The following is an 18,673-nucleotide window of genomic DNA, read 5'->3' on the forward strand; positions in this document are numbered from 1 at the left end:
ATACTACGTACAAGAATATAACTACTATAATACTGTTCCCCTATGTACAAGAATATAACTACTGTAATACTGTCCCCTGTGTACAAGAATATAACTACTATAATACTGCTCCCTATGTACAAGAATATAACTACTATAATACTGCTCCTATGTACAAGAATATAACTACTATAATACTGCCCCTATGTACAAGAATATAACTACTATAATACTGCCCCTATGTACAAGAATATAATTACTATAATACTGCCCCTTATGTACAAGAATATAACTACTATAATACTGCCCCCGATGTACAAGAATATAACTAGTATAATACTGCCCGTATGTACAAGAATATAACTACTATAATACTGCCCCATATGTACAGGAATATAACTACTATAATACTGTCCCCTATGTACAAGAATATAACTACTATAATACTGCCCCCTATGTACAAGAATATAACTACTATCATACTGCCCCCTATGTACAAGAATATAACTACTATAATACTGCCACCTATGTACAAGAATATAACTACTATAATACTGCTTCTTTGTACAAGAATATAACTACTATAATACTGCCCCCTATGTACAAGAATATAACTACTATAATACTGCCCTTTATGTACAAGAATATAACTACTATAATACTGCTCCTATGTACAAGAATATAACTACTATAATACTGCTCCTATGTACAAGAATATAACTACTATAATACTGCCCCCGATGTACAAGAATATAACTACTATAATACTGCCCCTATATACAAGAATATAACTACTATAATACTGCCCCTATGTACAAGAATATAACTACTATAATACTGCTCCCTATGTACAAGAATATAACTACTATAATACTGCCCCTATGTACAAGAATATAACTACTATAATACTGCCCCTATATACAAGAATATAACTACTATAATATTGCCCCTATATACAAGAATATAACTACTATAATACTGCCCCTATATACAAGAATATAACTACTATAATACTGCTCCCTCTGTACAAGAATATAACTATTATAATACTGCCCCTATATACAAGAATATAACTACTATAATATTGCCCCTATATACAAGAATATAACTACTATAATACCGCTCCCTCTGTACAAGAATATAACTACTATAATACTGCTCCTATATACAAGAATATAACAACTATAATACTGCCCCCTATGTACAAGAATATAACTACTATAATACTGCCCCTATGTACAAGAATATAACTACTACAATACTGCCCCCTATGTACAAGTATATAACAACTATAATACTGCCTCCTATGTACAAGAATATAACTACTATAATACTGCCCCCTATGTACAAGAATAAAACTACTATAATACTGCCCCCTATGTACAAGAATATAACTACTATAATACTGCCTCCTATGTACAAGAATATAAATACTATAATACTGCTCCCTATGTACAAGAATATGACTACTATAATACTGCATCCTATGCACAAGAATATAACTACTATAATACTGCCTTCTATAAACAAGAGAATAACTACTATAATACTGCCCCGTATGTACAAGAATATAACTGCTATAATACTGTCCCCTATGTACAAGAATATGACTACTATAATACTGCTCCTATATACAAGAATATAACTACTATAATACTGCTCCCTATGTACAAGAATATAACTACTATAATACTGCCCCCTATGTACAAGAATATAACTAATATAATACTGTCCCCTATGTACAAGAATATAACTACTATACTACTGCTCCCTATGTACAAGAATATAACTACTATAATACTGCTCCTATGTACAAGAATATAACTACTATAATACTGCCCCCTATGCACAAGAGTATAACTACTATAACACTGCTCCCTATGGACAAGAATATAACTACTATAATACCGTCCCCAATGTACAAGAATATAACTACTATAAAACTGCCCCCTATGCACAAGAATATAACTACTACAATATTGCCATTATGTACAAGAATATAACCACTGTAATACTGCACCTATGTACAAGAATATAACTACTATAATACTGCCCCCTATGTACAAGAATATAACTACTACAATATTGCCATTATGTACAAGAATATAACCACTATAATACTGCCGCTATGTACAAGAATATAACTACTATAATACTGCCCCCTACGTACAAGAATATAACTACTATAATACTGCCCCCTATGTACAAGAATATGACTACTATAATAATGCCCCCTATGTACAAGAATATAACTACTATAATGTTGCCTCCTATGTACAAGAATATAGCTACTATAATACTGCTCCTATGTACAAGAATATAACTACTATAATACTGCCCCCTATGTACAAGAATATAACTACTGTAATACTGCTCCTGTGTACATGAATATAACTACTATAATACTGCCCCCTATGTACAAGAATATAACTACTATAATACTGCCTCCTATGTACAAGAATATAACTACTATAATACTGCCCCCTATGTACATGAATATAACTACTATAATACTGCCCCCTATGTACATGAATATAACTACTATAATACTGCCTCCTATGTGCAAAAATATAACTACTACAATATTGCCATTATGTACAAGAATATAACTACTATAATACTGCCCCTATATACAAGAATATAACTACTATAACACTGCCCCTATATACAAGAATATAATTACTATAATACTGCTCCCTATGTACAAGAATATAACTACTATAATATTGCCCCCTATGTACATGAATATAACTACTATAATACTGCTCCTATATACAGGAATATAACTACTATAATACTGCTCCCTATGTACAAGAATATAAATACTATAATACTGCCCCCTATGTACAAGAATATAACTACTATAATACAGCTCCTATGTACAAGAATATAACTACTATAATACTGCCCTCTATGTACAATATAACAACTATAATACTGCCTCCTATGTACAAGAATATAACTACTATAATATTGCCCCCTATGTACAAGAATATAACTACTATAATACTGCCCCTATGTACAATATAACTACTACAATATTGCCCCCAATGTACAAGAATATAACTACTACAATATTGTCCCTACGTACAAGAATATAACTACTATAATACTGCCATATGTAAAAAAATAAAACTACTATAATACTGCTCCCTATGTATAAGAATATAACTGCTATAATACTGTGCTCTATGTACAAGAATATAACTACTATAATACTGCCTCCTATGTACTAGAATATAACTACTATAATACTGCCCCCTATGTCCAAAAATATAACTGCTGTAATACTGCCTCCTATGTACAAGAATATAACTACTATAATACTGCTCCTATGTACAAGAATATAACTACTATAATACTGCCCCCTACGTACAAGAATATAATTACTATAATACTGTCCTCTATGTAGAAGAATATAACTACTATAATACTGCCCTCTATGTACAAGAATATAACTACTATGATACTGCCTCCTATGTACAAGAATATAACTACTATAATACTGCTCCTATGTACTAGAATATAACTACTATAATACTGCCCCCTACGTACAAGAATATAATTACTATAATACTGCTCCTATGTACAAGAATATAACTACTATGATACTGCTCCCTATGTACAAGAATATAACTACTATAATACTGCCTCCTATGTACAAGAATATAACTACTATAATACTGCCCCCTATGTACAAGAATATAACTACTATAATACTGCCCCCTATGTACAAGAATATAACTACTATAATACTGTCCCCTATGTACAAGACTATAACTACCATAATACTGCGCCCTATGTACAAGAATATAACTGCTATAATACTGCCCCCTATGTACAGGAATATAACTACTATAACACTGCTCCCTATGTACAAGAATATAACTACTATAATACTGCCCCCTATGTACAGGAATATAACTACTATAACACTGCTCCCTATGTACAAGAATATAACTACTATAATACTGCCCCCTATGTACAAGAACATAACTACTATAACACTGCCTCCTATGTACAAGAATATAACTACTATAATATTGCTCGCTATGTACAAGAATATAACTACTATAATACTGCTCCTATGTAAAAGAATATAACTACTATAATACTGTCCTCTATTTACAAGAATATAACTACTATAATACTGCCCCCTATGTACAAGAATATAACTTCTCTAATTCTGCCCCCTATGTACAAGAATATAACTACTATAATACTGCCCCCTATGTACAAGAATATATCTACTATAATAATGCTCCCTATGTACAAGAATATAACTACTATAATACTGCTCCTATGTACAAGAATATAACTACTATGATACTGCCTCCTAAGTACAAGAATATAACTACTATAATACTGCTCCTATGTACTAGAATATAACTACTATAATACTGCCCCCTACGTACAAGAATATAATTACTATAATACTGCTCCTATGTACAAGAATATAACTACTATGATACTGCCTCCTATGTACAAGAATATAACTACTATAATACTGCCCCCTATGTACAAGAATATAACTACTATAATACTGCCCCCTATGTACAAGAATATAACTACTATAATACTGTCCCCTATGCACAAGACTATAACTACCATAATACTGCGCCCTATGTACAAGAATATAACTGCTATAATACTGCCCCCTATGTACAGGAATATAACTACTATAACACTGCTCCCTATGTACAAGAATATAACTACTATAATACTGCTCCTATGTACAAGAATATAACTGCTATAATACTGCTCTCTATGTACAAGAATATAAGTACTACAATACTGCCCCCTATGTACAAGAATATAACTACTATAACACTGCTCCCTATGTACAAGAACATAACTACTATAACACTGCCTCCTATGTACAAGAATATAACTACTATAATATTGCTCGCTATGTACAAGAATATAACTACTATAATACTGCTCCTATGTACAAGAATATAACTACTATAATACTGCCCTCTATGTACAAGAATATAACTTCTCTAATTCTGCCACTATGTACAAAAATATAACTACTATAATACTGCCCCCTATGTACAAGAATATATCTACTATAATACTGCTCCTATGTACAAGAATATAACTATTATAATACTGCCCCCTATGTACAAGAATATAACTACTATAATACTGCTCCTATGTACAAGAATATAACTACTATAATACTGCCCCCTATGTACAAGAATATAACTACTATAATACTGCCCCCTATGTACAAGAATATAACTTCTCTAATTCTGCCCCCTATGTACAAGAATATAACTACTATAATACTGCCCCCTATGTACAAGAATATATCTACTATAATAATGCTCCCTATGTACAAGAATATAACTACTATAATACTGCCCGCTATGTACAAGAATATAACTACTATAATACTGCTCCTATGTACAAGAATATAACTACTATAATACTGCCCCCTATGTACAAGAATATAACTACTGTAATACTGCTCCTGTGTACATGAATATAACTACTATAATACTGCCCCCTAATATAACTACTATAATACTGCCCCCTATGTACAAGAATATAACTTCTCTAATTCTGCCCCCTATGTACAAGAATATAACTACTATAATACTGCCCCCTATGTACAAGAATATAACTACTATAATACTGCCCCCTATGTACAAGAATATAACTACTATAATACTGTCCCCTATGTACAAGACTATAACTACCATAATACTGCGCCCTATGTACAAGAATATAACTGCTATAATACTGCTCTCTATGTACAAGAATATAAGTACTATAATACTGCCCCCTATGTACAAGAACATAACTACTATAACACTGCCTCCTATGTACAAGAATATAACTACTATAATATTGCTCGCTATGTACTAGAATAGAACTACTATAATACTGCCCCCTATGTCCAAAAATATAACTGCTATAATACTGCCTCCTATGTACAAGAATATAACTACTATAATACTGCTCCTATGTACAAGAATATAACTACTATAATAATGCCCCCTACGTACAAGAATATAATTACTATAATACTGTCCTCTATGTAGAAGAATATAACTACTATAATACTGCCCTCTCTGTACAAGAATATAACTACTATAATACTGCTCCCTATGTACAAAAATTTAACTATTATTATACTGCCCCTTATGTACAAGAATATAACTACTATAATACTGCCTCCTTTGTACAAGAATATAATTACTATAATACTGCTCCTATGTACAAGAATATAACTACCATAATACTGCGCCCTATGTACAAGAATATAACTGCTATAATACTACTCCTATGTACAAGAATATAACTACTATGATACTGCCTCCTAAGTACAAGAATATAACTACTATAATACTGCTCCTATGTACTAGAATATAACTACTATAATACTGCCCCCTACGTACAAGAATATAATTACTATAATACTGCTCCTATGTACAAGAATATAACTACTATGATACTGCCCCTATGTACAAGAATATAACTACTATAATACTGCCCCCTACGTACAAGAATATAACTACTATAATACTGCCCCCTATGTACAAGAATATGACTACTATAATAATGCCCCCTATGTACAAGAATATAACTACTATAATATTGCCTCCTATGTACAAGAATATAGCTACTATAATACTGCTCCTATGTACAAGAATATAACTACTATAATACTGCCCCCTATGTACAAGAATATAACTACTGTAATACTGCTCCTGTGTACATGAATATAACTACTATAATACTGCCCCCTATGTACAAGAATATAACTACTATAATACTGCCTCCTATGTACAAGAATATAACTACTATAATACTGCCCCCTATGTACATGAATATAACTACTATAATACTGCCCCCTATGTACATGAATATAACTACTATAATACTGCCTCCTATGTGCAAAAATATAACTACTACAATATTGCCATTATGTACAAGAATATAACTACTATAATACTGCCCTTATATACAAGAATATAACTACTATAACACTGCCCCTATATACAAGAATATAATTACTATAATACTGCTCCCTATGTACAAGAATATAACTACTATAATATTGCCCCCTATGTACATGAATATAACTACTATAATACTGCTCCTATATACAGGAATATAACTACTATAATACTGCCCCCTATGTACAAGAATATAACTACTATAATACTGCCCCCTATGTACAAGAATATAACTACTATAATACTGCCCCCTATGTACAAGAATATAACTACTATAATACTGCTCCCTATGTACAAGAATATAACTACTATAATACTGACCCCTATGTACAAGAATATAACTACTATAATACAGCTCCTATGTACAAGAATATAACTACTATAATACTGCCCTCTATGTACAATATAACAACTATAATACTGCCTCCTATGTACAAGAATATAACTACTATAATATTGCCCCCTATGTACAAGAATATAACTACTATAATACTGCCCCTATGTACAATATAACTACTACAATATTGCCCCCAATGTACAAGAATATAACTACTACAATATTGTCCCTACGTACAAGAATATAACTACTATAATACTGCCATATGTACAAAAATAAAACTACTATAATACTGCTCCCTATGTACAAGAATATAACTGCTATAATACTGTCCTCTATGTACAAGAATATAACTACTATAATACTGCCTCCTATGTACTAGAATATAACTACTATAATACTGCCCCCTATGTCCAAAAATATAACTGCTGTAATACTGCCTCCTATGTACAAGAATATAACTACTATAATACTGCTCCTATGTACAAGAATATAACTACTATAATACTGCCCCCTACGTACAAGAATATAATTACCATAATACTGTCCTCTATGTAGAAGAATATAACTACTATAATACTGCCCTCTATGTACAAGAATATAACTACTATGATACTGCCTCCTATGTACAAGAATATAACTACTATAATACTGCTCCTATGTACTAGAATATAACTACTATAATACTGCCCCCTACGTACAAGAATATAATTACTATAATACTGCTCCTATGTACAAGAATATAACTACTATGATACTGCTCCCTATGTACAAGAATATAACTACTATAATACTGCCTCCTATGTACAAGAATATAACTACTATAATACTGCCCCCTATGTACAAGAATATAACTACTATAATACTGCCCCCTATGTACAAGAATATAACTACTATAATACTGTCCCCTATGTACAAGACTATAACTACCATAATACTGCGCCCTATGTACAAGAATATAACTGCTATAATACTGCCCCCTATGTACAGGAATATAACTACTATAACACTGCTCCCTATGTACAAGAATATAACTACTATAATGCTGCCCCCTATGTACAGGAATATAACTACTATAACACTGCTCCCTATGTACAAGAATATAACTACTATAATACTGCCCCCTATGTACAAGAACATAACTACTATAACACTGCCTCCTATGTACAAGAATATAACTACTATAATATTGCTCGCTATGTACAAGAATATAACTACTATAATACTGCTCCTATGTACAAGAATATAACTACTATAATACTGTCCTCTATTTACAAGAATATAACTACTATAATACTGCCCCCTATGTACAAGAATATAACTTCTCTAATTCTGCCCCCTATGTACAAGAATATAACTACTATAATACTGCCCCCTATGTACAAGAATATATCTACTATAATACTGCTCCCTATGTACAAGAATATAACTACTATAATACTGCCCGCTATGTACAAGAATCTAACTACTATAATACTGCTCCTATGTACAAGAATATAACTACTATAATACTGCCCCCTATGTACAAGAATATAACTACTGTAATACTGCTCCTGTGTACATGAATATAACTACTATAATACTGCCCCCTAATATAACTACTATAATACTGCCCCCTATGTACAAGAATATAACTACTATAATACTGCCCCCTATGTACAAGAATATAACTACTATAATACTGTCCCCTATGTACAAGACTATAACTACCATAATACTGCGCCCTATGTACAAGAATATAACTGCTATAATACTGCCCCCTATGTACAGGAATATAACTACTATAACACTGCTCCCTATGTACAAGAATATAACTACTATAATACTGCCCCCTATGTACAGGAATATAACTACTATAACACTGCTCCCTATGTACAAGAATATAACTACTATAATACTGCCCCCTATGTACAAGAACATAACTACTATAACACTGCCTCCTATGTACAAGAATATAACTACTATAATATTGCTCGCTATGTACAAGAATATAACTACTATAATACTGCTCCTATGTAAAAGAATATAACTACTATAATACTGTCCTCTATTTACAAGAATATAACTACTATAATACTGCCCCCTATGTACAAGAATATAACTTCTCTAATTCTGCCCCCTATGTACAAGAATATAACTACTATAATACTGCCCCCTATGTACAAGAATATATCTACTATAATACTGCTCCCTATGTACAAGAATATAACTACTATAATACTGCTCCTATGTACAAGAATATAACTACTATAATACTGCTCCTATGTACAAGAATATAACTACTATAATACTGCCCCCTATGTACAAGAATATAACTACTGTAATACTGCTCCTGTGTACATGAATATAACTACTATAATACTGCCCCCTAATATAACTACTATAATACTGCCCCCTATGTACAAGAATATAACTTCTCTAATTCTGCCCCCTATGTACAAGAATATAACTACTATAATACTGCCCCCTATGTACAAGAATATAACTACTATAATACTGCCCCCTATGTACAAGAATATAACTACTATAATACTGTCCCCTATGTACAAGACTATAACTACCATAATACTGCGCCCTATGTACAAGAATATAACTGCTATAATACTGCTCTCCATGTACAAGAATATAAGTACTATAATACTGCCCCCTATGTACAAGAACATAACTACTATAACACTGCCTCCTATGTACAAGAATATAACTACTATAATATTGCTCGCTATGTACTAGAATAGAACTACTATAATACTGCCCCCTATGTCCAAAAATATAACTGCTATAATACTGCCTCCTATGTACAAGAATATAACTACTATAATACTGCTCCTATGTACAAGAATATAACTACTATAATAATGCCCCCTACGTACAAGAATATAATTACTATAATACTGTCCTCTATGTAGAAGAATATAACTACTATAATACTGCCCCCTATGTACAAGAATATAACTACTATAATACTGTCCCCTATGCACAAGACTATATCTACCATAATACTGCGCCCTATGTACAAAAATATAACTACTATAATACTGCCCCCTATGTACAAGAATATAACTACTATAACACTGCTCCCTATGTACAAGAATATAACTACTATAATACTGCCCCCTATGTACAAGAATATAACTACTATAATACTGTCCCCTATGTACAAGACTATAACTACCATAATACTGCGCCCCATGTACAAGAATATAACTGCTATAATACTGCTCTCTATGTACAAGAATATAAGTACTATAATACTGTCCCCTATGTACAAGAACATAACTACTATAACACTGCTCACTATGTACAAGAATATAACTACTATAATACTGCCCCCTATGTACAGGAATATAACTACTATAATACTGCCTCCTATGCACAAGAATATAACTACTATAATACTGCCCCCTATGTACAGGAATATAACTGCTATAATACTGCTCTCTATGTACAAGAATATAAGTACTATAATACTGTCCCCTATGTACAAGAACATAACTACTATAACACTGCTCACTATGTACAAGAATATAACTACTATAATACTGCTCCCTATGTACAAGAATATAACTACTATAATACTGCCCCCTATGTACAAGAACATAACTACTATAACACTGCCTCCTATGTACAAGAATATAACTACTATAATATTGCTCGCTATGTACAAGAATATAACTACTATAATACTGCTCCTATGTTCAAGAATATAACTACTATAATACTGTCCTCTATTTACAAGAACATAACTACTATAACACTGCTCCCTATGTACAAGAATATAACTACTATAATTCTGCCCCCTATGTACAGGAATATAACTACTATAACACTGCTCCCTATGTACAAGAATATAACTACTATAATACTGCCCCCCATGTACAAGAACATAACTACTATAATACTGCCCCCTATGTACAAGAATATAACTACTGTAATACTGCTCCTGTGTACATGAATATAACTACTATAATACTGCCCCCTATGTTCAAGAATATAACTACTATAATACTGCCTCCTATGTGCAAGAATATAACTAGTATAATACTGCCCGTATGTACAAGAATATAACTACTATAATACTGCCTCCTATGTACAAGAATATAACTACTATAATACTGCTCCCTATGTACTAGAATATAACTACTATAATACTGCCCTCTATGTACAAGAATATAACTACTATAATACTGCCCCCTATGTACAAGAATATAACTACTATAATACTGCCCCCTATGTACAAGAATATAACTACTATAATACTGCCCCCTATGTACAAGAATATAACTACTATAATACTGTCCCCTATGTACAAGACTATAACTACCATAATACTGCGCCCAATGTACAAGAATATAACTGCTATAATACTGCTCTCTATGTACAAGAATATAAGTACTACAATACTGCCCCCTATGTACAAGAATATAACTACTATAACACTGCTCCCTATGTACAAGAACATAACTACTATAACACTGCCTCCTATGTACAAGAATATAACTACTATAATATTGCTCGCTATGTACAAGAATATAACTACTATAATACTGCTCCTATGTACAAGAATATAACTACTATAATACTGCCCCCTATGTACAAGAATATAACTTCTCTAATTCTGCCCCTATGTACAAAAATATAACTACTATAATACTGCCCCCTATGTACAAGAATATATCTACTATAATACTGCTCCTATGTACAAGAATATAACTACTATAATAATGCCCCCTACGTACAAGAATATAATTACTATCATACTGTCCTCTATGTAGAAGAATATAACTACTATAATACTGCCCTCTCTGTACAAGAATATAACTCCTATAATACTGCTCCCTATGTACAAAAATTTAACTATTATTATACTGCCCCCTATGTACAAGAATATAACTACTATAATACTGCCTCCTATGTACAAGAATATAATTACTATAATACTGCTCCTATGTACAAGAATATAACTACCATAATACTGCGCCCTATGTACAAGAATATAACTGCTATAATACTACTCCTATGTACAAGAATATAACTACTATGATACTGCCTCCTATGTACAAGAATATAACTACTATAATACTGCTCCTATGTACTAGAATATAACTACTATAATACTGCCCCCTACGTACAAGAATATAATTACTATAATACTGCTCCTATGTACAAGAATATAACTACTATGATACTGCCTCCTATGTACAAGAATATAACTACTATAATACTGCCCCCTATGTACAAGAATATAACTACTATAATACTGCCCCCTATGTACAAGAATATAACTACTATAATACTGTCCCCTATGCACAAGACTATAACTACCATAATACTGCGCCCTATGTACAAAAATATAACTACTATAATACTGCCCCCTATGTACAAGAATATAACTACTATAATACTGCTCCTATGTACAAGAATATAACTGCTATAATACTGCTCTCTATGTACAAGAATATAAGTACTACAATACTGCCCCCTATGTACAAGAATATAACTACTATAATACTGCTCCTATGTACAAGAATATAACTACTATAACACTGCTCCCTATGTACAAGAATATAACTACTATAATACTGCCCCCTACGTTCAAGAATATAACTACTATAATACTGCCCCCTATGTACAAGAATATAACTACTATAACACTGCTCCTATGTACAAGAATATAACTACTATGATACTGCCTCCTATGTACAAGAATATAACTACTATAATACTGCCCCCTATGTACAAGAATATAACTACTATAATACTGCCCCCTATGTACAAGAATATAACTACTATAATACTGCCCCCTATGTACAAGAATATAACTACTATAATACTGTCCCCTATGTACAAGACTATAACTGCCATAATACTGCGCCCTATGTACAAGAATATAACTGCTATAATACTGCTCTCTATGTACAAGAATATAAGTACTATAATACTGCCCCCTATGTACAAGAACATAACTACTATAACACTGCCTCCTATGTACAAGAATATAACTACTATAATATTGCTCGCTATGTACTAGAATATAACTACTATAATACTGCCCCCTATGTCCAAAAATATAACTGCTATAATACGGCCTCCTATGTACAAGAATATAACTACTATAATACTGCTCCTATGTACAAGAATATAACTACTATAATACTGCCCCCTACGTACAAGAAGATAATTACTATAATACTGTCCTCTATGTAGAAGAATATAACTACTATAATACTGCCCCCTATGTACAAGAATATAACTACTATAATACTGCCCCCTATGTACAAGAATATAACTACTATAATACTGTCCCCTATGTACAAGACTATAACTGCCATAATACTGCGCCCTATGTACAAGAATATAACTGCTATAATACTGCTCTCTATGTACAAGAATATAAGTACTATAATACTGCCCCCTATGTACAAGAACATAACTACTATAACACTGCCTCCTATGTACAAGAATATAACTACTATAATATTGCTCGCTATGTACTAGAATATAACTACTATAATACTGCCCCCTATGTCCAAAAATATAACTGCTATAATACGGCCTCCTATGTACAAGAATATAACTACTATAATACTGCTCCTATGTACAAGAATATAACTACTATAATACTGCCCCCTACGTACAAGAAGATAATTACTATAATACTGTCCTCTATGTAGAAGAATATAACTACTATAATACTGCCTCCTATGTACAAGAATATAATTACTATAATACTGTCCTCTATGTACAAGAATATAACTACTATAATACTGCCCCCTACGTACAAGAATATAATTACTATAATACTGTCCTCTATGTACAAGAATATAACTACTATAATACTGCCTCCTATGTACAAGAATATAACTACTATAATTCTGCTCCCTATGTACAAAAATTTAACTATTATAATACTGCCCCCTATGTACAAGAATATAACTACCATAATACTGCGCCCTATGTACAAGAATATAACTACTATAATACTGCCCCCTATGTACAAGAATATACCTACTATAATACTGCTCCTATGTACAAGAATATAACTGCTATAATACTGCTCTCTATGTACAAGAATATAAGTACTATAATACTGTCCCCTATGTACAAGAACATAACTACTATAACACTGCTCCCTATGTACAAGAACATAACTACTATAACACTGCCTCCTATGTACAAGAATATAACTACTATAATATTGCTCGCTATGTACAAGAATATAACTACTATAATACTGCTCCTATGTACAAGAATATAACTACTATAATACTGTCCTCTATTTACAAGAATATAACTACTATAATACTGCCCCCTATGTACAAGAATATAGCTTCTCTAATTCTGCCCCCTATGTACAAAAATATAACTACTATAATACTGCCCCTATGTACAAGAATATAACTACTATAATACTGCTCCTATGTACAAGAATATAACTACTATAATACTGCCCCCTATGTACAAGAATATAACTACTATAATACTGCTCCTATGTACAAGAATATAACTACTATAATACTTCCCCCTATGTACAAGAATATAACTACTGTAATACTGCGCCTGTGTACATGAATATAACTACTATAATACTGCCCCCTATGTACAAGAATATAACTACTATAATACTGCCCCCTATGTACAAGAATATAACTGCTGTAATACTGCTCCTGTGTACATGAATATAACTACCATAATACTGCGCCCTATGTACAAGAATATAACTGCTATAATACTACTCCTATGTACAAGAATATAACTACTATGATACTGCCTCCTATGTACAAGAATATAACTACTATAATACTGCTCCTATGTACTAGAATATAACTACTATAGTACTGCCCCCTACGTACAAGAATATAATTACTATAATACTGCTCCTATGTACAAGAATATAACTACTATGATACTGCCTCCTATGTACAAGAATATAACTACTATAATACTGCCCCCTATGTACAAGAATATAACTACTATAATACTGCCCCCTATGTACAAGAATATAACTACTATAATACTGTCCCCTATGCACAAGACTATAACTACCATAATACTGCGCCCTATGTACAAAAATATAACTACTATAATACTGCCCCCTATGTACAAGAATATAACTACTATAATACTGCTCCTATGTACAAGAATATAACTGCTATAATACTGCTCTCTATGTACAAGAATATAAGTACTACAATACTGCCCCCTATGTACAAGAATATAACTACTATAATACTGCTCCTATGTACAAGAATATAACTACTATAACACTGCTCCCTATGTACAAGAATATAACTACTATAATACTGCCCCCTACGTTCAAGAATATAACTACTATAATACTGCCCCCTATGTACAAGAATATAACTACTATAACACTGCTCCTATGTACAAGAATATAACTACTATGATACTGCCTCCTATGTACAAGAATATAACTACTATAATACTGCCCCCTATGTACAAGAATATAACTACTATAATACTGCCCCCTATGTACAAGAATATAACTACTATAATACTGCCCCCTATGTACAAGAATATAACTACTATAATACTGTCCCCTATGTACAAGACTATAACTGCCATAATACTGCGCCCTATGTACAAGAATATAACTGCTATAATACTGCTCTCTATGTACAAGAATATAAGTACTATAATACTGCCCCCTATGTACAAGAACATAACTACTATAACACTGCCTCCTATGTACAAGAATATAACTACTATAATATTGCTCGCTATGTACTAGAATATAACTACTATAATACTGCCCCCTATGTCCAAAAATATAACTGCTATAATACGGCCTCCTATGTACAAGAATATAACTACTATAATACTGCTCCTATGTACAAGAATATAACTACTATAATACTGCCCCCTACGTACAAGAAGATAATTACTATAATACTGTCCTCTATGTAGAAGAATATAACTACTATAATACTGCCCCCTATGTACAAGAATATAACTACTATAATACTGCCCCCTATGTACAAGAATATAACTACTATAATACTGTCCCCTATGTACAAGACTATAACTGCCATAATACTGCGCCCTATGTACAAGAATATAACTGCTATAATACTGCTCTCTATGTACAAGAATATAAGTACTATAATACTGCCCCCTATGTACAAGAACATAACTACTATAACACTGCCTCCTATGTACAAGAATATAACTACTATAATATTGCTCGCTATGTACTAGAATATAACTACTATAATACTGCCCCCTATGTCCAAAAATATAACTGCTATAATACGGCCTCCTATGTACAAGAATATAACTACTATAATACTGCTCCTATGTACAAGAATATAACTACTATAATACTGCCCCCTACGTACAAGAAGATAATTACTATAATACTGTCCTCTATGTAGAAGAATATAACTACTATAATACTGCCTCCTATGTACAAGAATATAATTACTATAATACTGTCCTCTATGTACAAGAATATAACTACTATAATACTGCCCCCTACGTACAAGAATATAATTACTATAATACTGTCCTCTATGTACAAGAATATAACTACTATAATACTGCCTCCTATGTACAAGAATATAACTACTATAATTCTGCTCCCTATGTACAAAAATTTAACTATTATAATACTGCCCCCTATGTACAAGAATATAACTACCATAATACTGCGCCCTATGTACAAGAATATAACTACTATAATACTGCCCCCTATGTACAAGAATATACCTACTATAATACTGCTCCTATGTACAAGAATATAACTGCTATAATACTGCTCTCTATGTACAAGAATATAAGTACTATAATACTGTCCCCTATGTACAAGAACATAACTACTATAACACTGCTCCCTATGTACAAGAACATAACTACTATAACACTGCCTCCTATGTACAAGAATATAACTACTATAATATTGCTCGCTATGTACAAGAATATAACTACTATAATACTGCTCCTATGTACAAGAATATAACTACTATAATACTGTCCTCTATTTACAAGAATATAACTACTATAATACTGCCCCCTATGTACAAGAATATAGCTTCTCTAATTCTGCCCCCTATGTACAAAAATATAACTACTATAATACTGCCCCTATGTACAAGAATATAACTACTATAATACTGCTCCTATGTACAAGAATATAACTACTATAATACTGCCCCCTATGTACAAGAATATAACTACTATAATACTGCTCCTATGTACAAGAATATAACTACTATAATACTTCCCCCTATGTACAAGAATATAACTACTGTAATACTGCGCCTGTGTACATGAATATAACTACTATAATACTGCCCCCTATGTACAAGAATATAACTACTATAATACTGCCCCCTATGTACAAGAATATAACTGCTGTAATACTGCTCCTGTGTACATGAATATAACTACTATAATACTGCCCCTATGTACAAGAATATAACTACTATAATACTGCCCCCTATGTACAAGAATATAACTACTATAATACTGCTCCTATGTACAAGAATATAACTACTATAATACTGCCCCCTATGTACAAGAATATAACTACTGTAATACTGCACCCTATGTACAAGAATATAACTACTGTAATACTGCCTCCTATGTACAAGAATATAACTAGTATAATACTGCCCGTATGTACAAGAATATAACTACTATAATACTGCCCGTATGTACAAGAATATAACTACTATAATACTGCCTACTGTGTACAAGAATATAACTACTATAATACTGCCTCCTATGTACAAGAATATAACTACTATAATACTGCTCCCTATGTACTAGAATATAACTACTATAATACTGCCCTCTATGTACAAGAATATAACTACTATAATACTGCCCCCTATGTACAAGAATATAACTACTATAATACTGCCCCCTATGTACAAGAATATAACTACTATAATACTGCCCCTATGTACAAGAATATAACTACTATAATACTGCTCCTGTGTACATGAATATAACTACTATAATACTGCCCCTATGTACAAGAATATAACTACTATAATACTGCTTACTGTGTACAAGAATATAACTACTATAATACTGCCTCCTATGTACAAGAATATAACTACTATAATACTGCTCCCTATGTACAAGAATATAACTACTGTAATACTGCTTCCTATGTACAAGAATATAACTACTATAATACTGCTCCCTATGTACAAGAATATAACTACTGTAATACTGCCCCCTATGTACAAGAATATAACTACTATAATACTGCCCCCTATGTACAAGAATATAACTACTATAATACTGCCCCCTATGTACAAGAATATAACTACTATAATACTGTCCTCTATGTACAAGGATATAACTGCTATAATACTGCCCTCTATGTACAAGAATATAACTACTATAATACTGCCTC

General features: G+C 32.0%; 1 protein-coding gene across 2 annotated transcripts in view; it reads left to right on the forward strand.

The window, feature by feature from the left end:
* TECTB (tectorin beta) overlaps window positions 1–18,673 on the forward strand; it is a 42,178-nt gene that overhangs the window by 15,714 nt on the left and 7,791 nt on the right. The window lies entirely within an intron of this gene.

This window comes from Eleutherodactylus coqui, chromosome 4, assembly GCF_035609145.1.
Source record: "Eleutherodactylus coqui strain aEleCoq1 chromosome 4, aEleCoq1.hap1, whole genome shotgun sequence".
Taxonomy (NCBI): domain Eukaryota; kingdom Metazoa; phylum Chordata; class Amphibia; order Anura; family Eleutherodactylidae; genus Eleutherodactylus; species Eleutherodactylus coqui.